Raw genomic sequence first — 10456 nt, forward strand, 5'->3', positions numbered from 1 at the left:
AAGGTGCCAGTGGAAGCCAATTTGAGATCAGTTTGGTTAAGGTCGAAAGTAGTGGTTCTCAAACACTGCAGTTCATCAGAATCTTGGAGAAGGGATGCTTTCACAGTGACCGTCATGGGGTACCTCCCTCCCAGAGAATTTGATTCAGTGTGTCCGATCTGAATGTTAACCAAGACTACTAGTGATTCAGATGCAGGTGGCTTGAGGCCACACTTTGAGAGGAAAACTGATTTGAAGGTTAGTTTTTCCCAGCCTGTCCCTCAAAGGACCGTCAGCCGTATGTCTACACAACCTGCTGGAACCCAACTTACCATCTCCCTCTCAGGTCTTCTCCGTGGCACACGGCATCATGTGCTATCACGTTAGCTCCAAAACTGATGTATGGCAGGCCGTGTGCAAGGCTGCTCTCGGCTGAGGCTGTCTTTGAAGAATGCTTTGACCTCTTGAAGTCAATTATAATTCTTTTTTTTTTTTTTTTTTTTTTTTTTTTGCGGGACGCGGGCCTGTCACTGTTGTGGCCTCTCCCGTTGCGGAGCACAGGCTCCGGACGTGCAGGCCCAGTGGCCATGGCTCACAGGCCCAGCCGCTCCGCGGCATGTGGGATCTTCCCGGACCGGGGCATGAACCCGCGTCCCCTGCATCGGCAGGCGGACTCTCAACCACTGCGCCACCAGGGAAGCCCAATTATAATTCTTTACAGAGTCATGAAAAAAAAGAAGAGAGAAAAAAAGAGAGATCACAGGCTAAACAATCCACTGATGGGGAGTAGATATCCCTGGCGTGGAGGAGGCTGACCTGGGCACGGTGGGGTAAGGAGAAACCCTGAACTTGCCTGTGGACCTGGCAGTTCAGTGCACACAGTGCAGACATGAGGACCGATATAAAGAGCCAGGCTGTTTGTTTGGAGGAGTCGTGGAGCTACACGAATTCCACTTAGGCTGCAAAATGAGACTTGGCTCTGCTCTGGTTTCCCAGTGCCCACTCCCTCCCCTCCCGCTGCTCTCCTATGCTCCCATCCCTGGGCCAAGAGAACACACATCTGTCACTACTTCAGCTTCTCAGCCTCTGCTCTGTGCATGTGAACATGAACTGGAAATCCCAAATGGGGTGTCAGGAGGCCTGGACTTTGCCTTCCACTGGGTCCAATTCCGCAGTGTCTTGAAAAGAGCCACTGGACTGGGGCAAGCGTAGACTGTTGCCTTTCTCCCTCCTTCTGCCTCCAGCTTCCTGCTGGTGATGCGGGGGTTCCATCACATAGGAATCAGTGATGTTCATTCGGAAACAAAGTTCCTTCCCAAGATAGCCAAAGCAAGGGATTCCAATACAGGACTGAGAGAGGCGACTACCATTTATTAGGTACCTACTGCATGCCAAGTGCTTTGCACCTTTATTACATTTTCTCCTCACAATAACCCTGCAGGCTGAGCAGCGTTATCTTGTTGCAGGTCGGGAAACTGAGGCTGAGGATTCTGTGGCTTGTCCAAGATTGTACACATAGGGCTAGAGTGTGTGAGGTATAGAGAGGGCTCTATGCTTTCTGTTTCCTGTTGCCTTAATGATTTGTCTAGCGCTGATGCATTTACCGTAGCTGCATTTTATGCCCACCTAGGAGGCAGTACGCAGAGAGGTTAGCAATTGGGCTCTGCAGACAGACTGCTGAGGGTTCTGCCACTCGTGAGCTGTGTTCTATCCCTCATTTCTCTTGGGAGAACAAGAATAATGATAATATAATACTTACCTCGGGCTTCCCTGGCGGCTCAGTGGTTAAGAATCCACCTGCCAAGACAGGGGACACAGGTTCCAGCCCTGATCCGGGAAGATCCCACATGCTGCAGAGCAACTAAGCCCGTGTGTCACAACTACTGAGCCTGCGTTCTAGAGACCACGAGCCACAACTACTGAAGCCCACGTGCCCAGAGCCCGTGCTCCGCAACAAGAGAAGCCACCACAGTGAGAAGCCCACGTACCGCAACGAAGAGTAGCCCCCGCTCGCTGCAACTAAAGAAAGCTTGCATGCAGCAAAGACCCAATGCAGCCAAAAATAAAATAGATAAATTTATTTAAAAAAAATACCTCTTAGAGTTTTGAAAATAAAAAGAAGCAATACCATACTTAGCACAGGGCCTGGTACAGTGCCAGTGCCTCAACTAATGGCTAATTACTATCATCACCACCACCATCATCATCATCTTTGCAGGTTGCCTTATAAATGCATATGGGATATAAATGTAAGATAGAAAAATAGCCAAGTGGTGGCTGGGTGAATTCATGAAGGATGTTTGTGTGAACAAAAGAGGGAGAAGGCTGGATGGTGAGAGGGAGGGATGGGGCATCAGATGACTAAGATGCAGCTATGCCTCGGCCCTCACTGACCTGCTGACCCATTTTGTGGCCGGCCTCCTGAGGAACTCCCCTCCCCCAAGTGGCCTGGGCAGGTGATCCAGGGTAGCACAATTATGGTGGCCGCTAATTACTTCCCAGCTGTGCTGCTGGGTGGGTGGAGGTGGGGTGTTTCTGAGAGATTAAAGAGCAGGCGTTTCCAACCCTGCCTAGCCGGTCAGGTCCTTGATCAGCTTTGGGGGTCCCAGCCCTGAGGCCGGAGCGTGCACCCTGGCCTGGGCACCCCGCGGGAGGAAATCTGGGACTGGATGGTGGAGAGAGATCCTGAGGGGTCGATTAGACCAGGTCCAGAAGATGGAGGTTCTGCCTGTGAGAGGGACCCATGGCTGGTCCTCAATCTCCAGGTGGTAAGTCAAGGATTAGAAGATTGTCACTTATCCAGGTGTGAACACAGAGAGGTTGAGGGCACTTAGAAGAAAGGCCCTGCCTCCAAGAGGGGGGAATCCTAATACCTGCTTAGTCCACCGCTGTGATAACTATTTCTCTGTCCTCATCCGTGTCTCCAGTATTTATTATGAGCCCATAAGCCCAGTAGATGATTATTGTGTCCATGGTTCTGTGGGGGACACACATTTTCCATCCACGTCCTGAAGATATTTATTGTCCAAGAGTAATAACTATTGATATCATAAGAATAAGACTACTACCTACCACTTAGTTAATATCTAGTACGTATCAGGCGTTTTATGTTCATAACTTCACTGAGCTGTGACAACAGTTGTCATGGAGTGGCTATTGTCAGCCTGTTTTATAGGTAGAGAAACTGAGGCTCAGGGACCTTAAGTATTGTAGCTTGCTCTCCATCAAGAACATACAGCTGCATGTGTGTCAATGCCAAGGCCAAGGTTCAGATCCAGACTCTGTCTAACCCCAAAGTCGTTGGTGTTAATTGCTAGTCAAGGGGGGAGTATATTTACCTGTGAAAGATCACCCACTAATTGAAGGTGGATTTTGAAGCCACTGAGTCAGAGTGATCAGAGTGATCAAAGGAGGCTTCGCGGCGGGCTGGGATGCAGGAGGATTCTGCAGGCTGAGGGTAAGGGTCAGTGAGGAAGCGCAAGGACAAAGAGGACAGTGAGGATGATCACAGATGCCATCATCTCCCCTGATCTCCCCCACAGTCCATGAGGGACGGGGGTGACCCTTCCATTCGGAAACAGTGGAAGTTGGAAGAGATTATGTGACTTGCCCAAGGTCACCCAGCTACTAAGTGATAGAAATAGGTCCTCAGGCTCCTGGACGCCTTCCATTTTACAAGGAGCAGGGACCCATGGAAATTTTGTAGGTAGAGTATGGAGATGGGGCACAGACTTTCTTGTATCACTAAGGGTGGAATTTTCATTATTTGGATTACAGCAACCTTCTTCATGATTTTTTTTTTTTTCGGTACGCGGAGCTCTCACTGTTGTGGCCTCTCCCATTGCGGAGCACAGGCTCCGGATGCGCAGGCTCAGCGGCCATGGCTCACGGGCCCAGCCACTCCGCGGCATGTGGGATCTTCCCGTACCGGGACACGAACCTGCGTCCCCTGCATCGGCAGGCGGACTCTCAACCACTGAGCCACCAGGGAAGCCCTTCTTCATGATTCTTTGTGTCACGGACCACTTTGGCAGTCTGATGAAGTCTATGAAGTCCCTTTGCCAAATAATGTCTTTTTAATTTTAATTATGGTAAACACATAGAACATAAAATTTACCATCAGCCACTTTTAAGTGTACAGTACAGCGGCATTAAGTACATTCAGTTTGTTGTGCTACCATCCACAGAACTCTTTTTATCTGTAAAACTGAAACTCTGTACCCATTAAACACTAATTCCCCATACCCTCCTTCCCCCAGCCCTGGGCAACTACCATTCTACTTTCTGTCTCCATGAATTTGACTGCTCTGGGTACCTCATATATGTGGAATCATACATTATTTGTCATCTTATGGCTAGCTTATTTCACTTAGCATAATGTCCTCAAGGTTTATCCATGTTATAGTATCTGTCAGAATTTCTTTCCTTTTTAAAGTTGAATAATACTCTGTTGTATGTCTGTACCACATTTTATTCATCAGTGGACACACAGGTTGCTTCTGTCTTTGGACTATTGCAAATATGTGCCAAAGAATGTTTTAAAATGCATAAAATTATGTGTGTGTGTGTATGCATGATGCTTCTAAGTGTGTGTGTCCATATATAAATTAGATATAACATGATTACAAAAACAATTATTGATAGACAGTTATCTATGTATATTTTAAAAACAAATTGTGTCATAGAAAAATATCAGCTTCTCCACTAATGCAGTAAATAAGATCTAGGAGCAGGCCTAATAACTGTCTTAATTTTGAAACAGTGAGGAGTGTAAATGATATTCTTGAGATACGTGCAGTAACTAGAATATGACGTAAAATATCTATGATTTTGGTGACAAAATCCCACGTTCTGCCAACATTCCTGTAGTTGGTGGTCTACGTTGATAATTGAAGGAAATGCTGAATTGCAGTCAGAGATTCAATAAAGAAAGATGTAATTATTTCCCATACAAGTCTGGGACCCCCTGGAATTCACTCTGCTGGTCCTAGGAAATTACAGCCTACAGGGGCCGTGATGAGAGTTCAGCTTTGGAGCTTGGAGAAAAGTTCCTCAACCATTCTGGCCTGAAGTGACAGCTCCAACTTCTAACTTTTTGGTTTGGGTGACCTTTTTCTGGCTCGGTCCAGCTGTGTGAACTTGGACAGGTTATTTAGCCTCTTTGAGCCTCAGTTTCCCCACCTGTGGTTGGATACCAGTACACATCCTTCAGAGTTTGCAGTTTCCTATGGCTCCTGAGTTTCCTCTTAAAAGATAGATAAAACCAAGCGAGCATTTTGGCCCAGGTTTATCTAAATCTCAAAATTCCCTTCTCCATCCATAATGGATGGCAGGATAGCAGGCTTGTTACATCCATGTTTTCCAGAACCTTGTTTTCTTCCTGCTGTCCTGGGTAAACAACACAGCTAAGCCAGACCCTGACTTCTGCTAGCATCCTAGCCTTTTGGGAGCCAAGATTGGCATCTGTTTTTATAGACTCTAAGTTGTCTAAAACTTTTACAAACCGGGGGTGGTCTGGGATCCTATCAGGGGTCATAAAAGATGATAGCCAGCAAAGATAGGGGATCAGAAGGGATATTCTTAAACAATTAGCTAAAAAAAAAGGAAGCCACAAAGGGAAGTTTATATGCAGGTGTCCAGGCATTCCAGCAATGTGCCTTAAGATAACCAAGTCCCTGGCCAGGGATGACAGATGGGGATTTGCTACATTTGCTGCTTGCTGTATAGGCTTAGTCTGTTCTAATACTGAGTATCTCCTACTGTAATCCATGAAATGGGATAATGTTAGCTAGTTCCCAAGACTGTGGACAGATTGAGATAATGTGTATGGAAGCGGCAGCCCAGGCTGAGCTGGAGCTGAGACACAGCTGGGAGGGTGACCCCTCACCGGAAGACCTGTTTGTATGAGTTGCTGTGCACAGAAGTTTAGTTCTTGGTCAACGGAGGAGGGTGGAGGTTTTCTGTGGTTGTTACGTTTTATCTTCCCCTCAGGAGTGTCTGGGGAGGGAGGATGAACGGAGGAAGTGACCACTCTTTCTGTCCCCCTGTCGCGGATGCTGACCCTCTGCAGTGGGGAAGGAGCTGTATTTATGGACTTGTGGAGACTGTGCCCAAGCACTGTTGGGTCAGAGCCTAAGGGACAGAATGTCACACCGAGTGAGGAGAGAGGGCTAGTCTCCCCCTGTACCCTTTCCTTTGTGCCCAGACTGCAGGGCAGCACTGCAGACCCCAGGGGGCCACCAGCAGAGTCCCTGTGGAGGGCAGTGGCTTGGTGAGGACGGGACAGAAGACCATGAGCGGACTCCTTGCTGTGTCCATGCAGACTTGGCTCCCCTGAGAATTCTGGAAGACAAGTGTTGGGAGAGAGAGGAGATGTTAAACAAGGCCTAATTTGATAAGCTGCTGGGGCTGGGAGCTAGCAAGGGTCAACTGTTTACTACATTTTCACCACTTCTATTTTGAGCCTGGGACATAATACGTAAGGCCTTGTCCTCATAAAAAAATGAGAAATTCCTCTTCTTTTTATGAGTCTGGGACATAGGAAAGTATCACGCACATAATTGCTTACTAGTAACGCCATGGCTGTTAAGGTATTGCTTTTCCATCAACTACGTAGGAGAAAGGTTAACAGGTCAACCAGCTGCTTGCCAAAGAGTTGGGATTCAGTCAGGTTTCTCTGGTCCCAAAGCTTATACTCTTAATTCTAAGATAACTTTTTTTTTTTTTTTTCCTGCGGTATGCGGGCCTCTCACTGCTGTGACCTCTCCCGTTGTGGAGCACAGCCTCCGGACGCGCAGGCTCAGCGGCCATGGCTCACAGGCCCAGCCGCTCCCCGGCATGTGGGATCTTCCCAGACCGGGGCACGAACCCATGTCTCCTGCATCGGCAGGCGGACTCTCAACCACTGCGCCACCAGGGAAGCCCTAAGATAACTTTTTCTTTTTATCAAAGGTAACTTTGATAAAGAGAAAACATCTGTCTTCAGTAAATTAAACAGAACTACCATCTGCCCCAGCAGTTCCACTCCCAGGCATATACCCAAAAGAATCAAAGGCAGATGATCAAAAAAAAAACTTGTACGTGCATGTTCATAGCATCCCTGTTCACAACAGCCAAAACACAGAAACAACCCGAATATCCACAAACTGACGAATGGGTCAACAAAAGGCGGTATACACATAAGATGATGGAACTTTATTCAGTCATGGAAAAGAATGAAGTTCTGAAACACGCTACAACATGATGAACCACGAAAACATGACGGTAAATTAAAGAAGCCAGTCACGAAAGAACACACATGATATGATTCTAAATATATGTTATGTCCAGAATAGGCAAATCCACAGAGACAAAAAGCAGATTAGTGGTTGCCAGCAGGTAGGCGGTGGGGGAAATGGAAGTGACTGTTAATGGGGATAGGGTTTCTTTGGGGGATGATAAAAATGTTTTAGAATTAGATGCTGTGATGGTTGCACAACATCGTGTACGTACAAAATGCCATGGAATTGTACGCTTTAAAATGGTTAAAGCGGTGAATTTTACATTATGTTTATTTTACCACAATTAACATAAAAAGAAAACAGCAAGGAGCAAATATTTAAATAGAACACGTTAAACACATTTCAGGTGCATTCTTTCTCAGCAACCTCTTTTTTCAATTTTTATTTTTTTAATTAATTTTTATTGGAGTATAGTTGATTTACAATGTTGTGTTAGTGTCAGGTGTACAGCAAAGTGAATCAGTTATACATACACATATATCCACTCTTTTTTAGATTCTATTCCCAATAGGTCATTACAGAGTATTGAGTAGAGTTCCCTGTGCTATACAGTAGGTTCTTATTAGTTATCTGTTTTATATAGTAGTGTGTATATGTCAATCCCAATCTCCCAATTTATCCCTCCCCCACTTTCCCCCTTGGTAACCATAGTTTGTTTTCTGTATCTGTGATTCTATTTCTGTCTTGTGAATAGGTTCATTTGTACCATTTTTTAGATTCCACATATAAGCGAAATCATATGATATTTGTCTTTCTCTGACTTACTTCACGCAGTATGACAATCACTAGATCCATCCGTGCTGCTGCAAATGGCATTATTTCATTCTCTTTATAGCTGAGTAATATTCCATTGTATACATGTACCACATCTTCTTTATCCATTCCTCCATCGATGGACACTTAGGTTGCTTCCATGTCCTGGCTGTTGTAAATAGTGCAGCAATGACTCAGTTCTTAGTACAGTTAATATCTTGCCCATCTTGGAACTCCTTAGGCAACCTCACCTCAGCAGAGCCCAGTTAAGAATCAGGAGTCAAAGAGCTCTAAGGACCTCCTTCAGTGTGAGAGGAAGGCCTGAAGGGGGAGTCTGTGAGCTAAGTCCATCCTGGTATTATGACCTAGGACATTCCTGGATCATAGTGATTCCCTGAGCTATCAAGACAAGGACAATCCCATTCCGGGTCTTTGCAACACAGTTTTGGGCCTCTTGATTTGCTGTCTGCCTTGTTACATAGCAAATTATGTATTCCTTGATTCATTTCTGAGAATGTCAAAGATTTTAAAGGAATTTCAGGAACAGGCTCAATTTAGTGATATAAGTTCGTGTCCTCCAATGTGCTTGATTAGGACACAATTCTGAACCCAGGACCAAGTGTTGAAACACAAGTGTTCCGCCTAACAGCCACAGCATCTCCAATGTGGAGTTTTTCAACTATGGGACAAGGTCGTCTCAACACAGGGCTATTATGAAAGTCAAATATGATTATGTGTGAAAAAGACTTTTATGAATGATGAGATGCTATACACATGCAAGGTACTGATTATTGTGTTGGCAGCAAAAAGTCCCTCACTTCTAATAATAATAGCTAACACATACCACACGTATGTGCCAGGCACGAGGTTAGTACTTCACACAATGTCCATGTACATATAGAGGTAAGTTCTGTTTTAGTGCCAGGTAACCAATGAAGAAACTGACAGAGAGGGCTGGTAAATAACTTATCCGGGGTCCCAGAGCCAGTACATGATGGAGCCAGGATGTGACCCGGCAGGCTGGCTCAGTCTTCACACAGCCTCCTGCGTATAATATATCTCATTCTTCATATGATAGGAAGGAATAAGTCAAGCAGAACTGAGGGGTCTAATCAACACTTTTTAAAGTGAGTATCCTTGGATGAGATGACATCCCGATCACTGGAACCAGCTCAAAGCTCGTTGTTAGCATCACCTTCCAAACTCCACATTCGAAGACATTCATTTCAGGAGCTTAAAATCAACCATGGTGGGAGTATTTACACCATGAAAATTAGCAAATGCTCTGAACCAGGGCTTTTTCTTTCCCTTCTTTTTTGGAGAACCTGTTAAATAGTTACCAGCATATCACTGGCTATACCAACTCCTATTGGCAGAAAGACTTAGTAATAACATCTGATAATGATAATAAAAACATGAGTGCATATATGTCTTTTTGAGTTAGTGTTTTTGTTTTGTTTGAGTAAATACCCAGAAGTGGGATTGCTGGATCATATGGTAGTTCTGTTTTTAATTTTTTTGAAGCACCTCCATACTGTTTTCCACAGTGGCTGCACCAATTTACCTTCCCACCAACAGTGCGTGAGGGTTGCCTTTTCTCCACACCCTCACCAACGCTTGTTATTTCTAGTCTTTTTGTTAATAGCCATTCTGACAGGTGTGAGGTGATATCTCATTGTTGTTTTGATTTGCATTTCCCTGATGGTTAGTGATGTTGAGCATCTTTTCATGTACCTGTTGACCACCTGTATGTCTTCTTTGGAAAAACGTGTATTCAGACCTTCTGCCCACTTTTTAATAGGATTTTTCTTTTTTTTTGCTATCAAGTTGTATGAGTTCTTTCTTTGTTTTGGATATTAACCCTGTGTCAGATATATGATTTGCAAACATTTTCTCCCATTCAGTAGGTTGCCTTTTCATTTTGTTGATGGTTTCCTTTGCTGTGCAGAAGCTTTTCGGTTTTATGTAGTCTCACTTGTGTATATTTGCTTTTGTTGCTTAGATACTGTGATTAATGCCACTTCACATGTGGGAAACTGAGGCTCATGTCTCACAACAGTGAACACCGAGCAACACTGCCCTTGGAGTATCAGAATGGGAAGTAGGGAGGGACCAGGTGGAACAGGCTGGATGTCACCTGCTGACTTGGAAGAGAAAAGAGGAGAAAGGAAGTCACAGGCACAGATAGGAGCCTTATGCAGACTTTTAGGATGTCGGGTGAGGCAGTTTTGGCACCTACTGCCGCGTATGAGTGATCCCAGAAAGGCCAGACTCTCTCATGGTCCTGAGCTCTGGGTCATCGCCTCTGGGAAATCTTTCCTCACTGCCCCACTATGCGCCCCCTCTGTCCCCTGCTAGCCTGGATTAGGTTGTCCCCTCTCACCCTCCAAACCCCACATTCCCACAGCTCTTTAAGGTTATCTCTTTAAGAGAAGACACCACAT

Source organism: Grampus griseus (assembly GCF_964374135.1).
Source record: "Grampus griseus genome assembly, chromosome: 16".
Taxonomy (NCBI): Eukaryota; Metazoa; Chordata; class Mammalia; order Artiodactyla; family Delphinidae; genus Grampus; species Grampus griseus.